Genomic DNA, 2,922 nt, shown 5'->3' with positions numbered 1-2,922 from the left:
TAATAATAATAATACGAAAGGGGCCAGTGTGTGTCAAAAAAGTGGGGAAATAACAAAATAAAAAAAAACGGGCCAAAAAAGTGGCGGCTGCACAAACAAACTCTGCCTAAATTGTGCATTTCAGAAAGATAAGCTGATGTCAGCTGGATTTTCCCACAGAAACAACTACACACCTACGCTAAACAAAAAAAAAAAAAAAAAAAAAAAAAAACCTTTTTACACTACACACTACACACACTACATCCATTTAGACCTTACGATGAGCTGTGGGTTGTTGGAGTTCATAAAACCGAGATTATTTTTTAAATACTTGAAGAAGATGCGACAGGATGTTGTCGCCACTGGACAAGCAGGACTGAGCAGAAGAAGAAGAATCAAGAAGAATCAGAAGAGGAGGAGTCAGTGCGGCCGCTGGTCGCCTGTGCAGTGAGCCAAAGAGCCAAAGTCCTGAAAAGAAACTGGCCAGAAAACAACAGAAGGAGTTTGTGATATTATGTTTAAAATATAAAAGGTCTGTTGTGCACTACTGTGAGAGTCTTCAGCATGCACTGTGTGTGTTTTTTTTTGTTGTTTTTTTAAAAAGGACTTGAAAGGTGGACGGTGTTTTTTTTTTTTTTTGTTTTGTTTTTAAAGAAAAAAAGAAAAACAAAGCAACCAGGATTTTCTCATTTTTGACAATCTGCTGCTCGACTCAGCATGAAGGGCTGCGATGTTCCTCTGTGGGCGGCTGCAAGCTCTCGCGATGTCTTTTTTTTGGTGTGTGTGTGTGTGTGCAGCGACTCACTGTGGCATCTGCTCAACCTTCCCAATCACCCCCCCGTAAAGTGTGCGTCTGTTTTTTGATGGAACCTTTGAGAAAAAAAAACAAATGGAGCCAAAGGATTTGGTCTGGTTGTGTACTTTGATGTTTCTCTCTGTGATTATTGTATTTCTCATGTCTCATGCTTTTCTTCCCCCTGCCTGCAAACCGTACATTACTATTTTTCCACAAATGCTTTTTTTTTAAATAAAACTACGTAACATCACCCGTTGGTAGGACGACACCGACACAAAACAAAACACAGACATTTTACGCTCAAAGTTCAGGTTAAGGATGATTGTCCGGCTCAGGGTTCGACTCCGCCTCCCACCCCAAGACAGCTTGGCATTGACTCCCTGCCAGCCAGAGCGGGAGGAGCGGCGGTGATAGAAAGAGCACAGGCTGCAGGAGGTTGAAAAAACAGAGGTAGAGATAATAGAGGGGTGATGAAATAAGGTCGTTACATGTTATTAACAGAAAGAAGGAGAAGAAAGTGAGAAGAAGAAAAAACGAGAAGAAGAAAATCAACACCGCCAAGCGTTTCATAGAGACATAATCAGTTTCTTGGAGGTGGTTAGAAAAAGACATTGACATTAGACGTTCTTGTCATCGTCATGGGCTATTTATTTCGAGGGAGATGCAACGGGATTGAGTGAGAACATAGTGTGAAGGAGGCAGACTTAGGCTGAGATTTTAAACTTTCTCTTTTCTTTTTTTTTTTGTTCATGTGACACGTTTGATGTTGCATCATGAGCAAAGAAGCGCTGCAGGGAGCCGGCAGGGGTGTCGCAGTCACGAGGAGTCACACCAGCAGAGTCAGAACACGGTGAGAACGACCGGCCGGAGAGAAAACACGAAAGAAAGAAAAACAGTTCAAAGGAAAGGAGAGGAGAGCTTTAATATTCACGTCCTTTCATAGCAAACGTCTTCTTTTAATTTCAGTGATTGTGGCGCTTCAGGATTATTATGTTTTTTTAATTATTATAATCGCGCTGTGTTTCACGCTGCCTTTGGAATGAAACAGCAGTGAAAAGCCCCTCAGGAAGGTCCTTCAAACAATCTGAGTGTTGTCCAAAAAAATGAGGTACTCACAAAACCCCCTCCTGTTCCCTCTCAAGGCCTTTTAGTTGCTACTGTGTTGACGTGGTGTCAAGCTCAACATGCAGCCCTGGACACTCACTGAATCCTCACAGAGTGACTGAGTCACTGAGTCACTGAGTCGCTGACTCACTCACTGCAGCTGCTAAGGACTGCAGTCGTTGCCACTAACAGCACACTAACTGCGGGTGTGCCGTCTCCCACTGGAGTTCCACAATTAGCGCAGGGACCTGCTGGACTGTTCAACCACAGCAGACATCAAAACCAAGACAACTGAGTCCAACAGCGGTCACAAGTGATTAGAGAGGAGACGCCGGGTCGTGTTGGGTTCTTTCTCTTTTACTTGGTTGAACGTTTGATTGAACGCTGTTTCGAGCTAAAAAAGACAAGAAAAAAGGCCTAATTAAAAAGCGGCAGCGGTGTCGGGTCACAAGATGAGACCCTGGCAGGCCACAGTTCGAGAACAGATGATGTACGAGCACCAGTGGCCAACCTTAAGAAAAATATCAGAAGGGTGACACGTAGTTTTGCCAGCAGCGTCTGACTAAAATGTAGCTCGGAAATGTCGGCACGGAAGAAATCGGCAGGCCTGTGTGAACAGGAGCCGGCAGCGGCAGAGGGAAACCATCAAAGACTTATCCTAATAGAAAGGACGACGGCAGCTGTTCCTGTCGGCGGCTGATAAAACCACTGGGTTCCTTAAAAGCCACTGAGGAGGCGGCGCCACCGAGAGCTTTTAAGGCAAAAAAAAAAGACCCACACAAAAATGCATGAACGCAGCGTGAAAGAAGGAGGCCAGGAAGGAAAGTTTTTTCCTCTTTACTAAAGGCTCACGTGTTCAACGAGCACAAAAGTGGAGGAGGCGAAGTGATGAAGAGGAGTGATGAAAAGGTAGTGATGAAGAAGAAAGAGGAGGAGGTGGAGTAGCGGGTTATAAGGACGAGTGACAAAGCTGAGTAGTGAAGTGGCCGAGTGATTAAAGAGAGGGGAGTGATGAAGAGGAGGAGTGAGGACAAGGAGTGATG

The sequence above is a fragment of the Nelusetta ayraudi genome, unplaced genomic scaffold (genome assembly GCF_046127955.1).
Source record: "Nelusetta ayraudi isolate G7.1 ecotype Tasmania unplaced genomic scaffold, CSIRO-AGI_Nayr_v1 ptg000102l, whole genome shotgun sequence".
Taxonomy (NCBI): domain Eukaryota; kingdom Metazoa; phylum Chordata; class Actinopteri; order Tetraodontiformes; family Monacanthidae; genus Nelusetta; species Nelusetta ayraudi.
Note: the sequence above shows the minus strand (reverse complement) of the source record.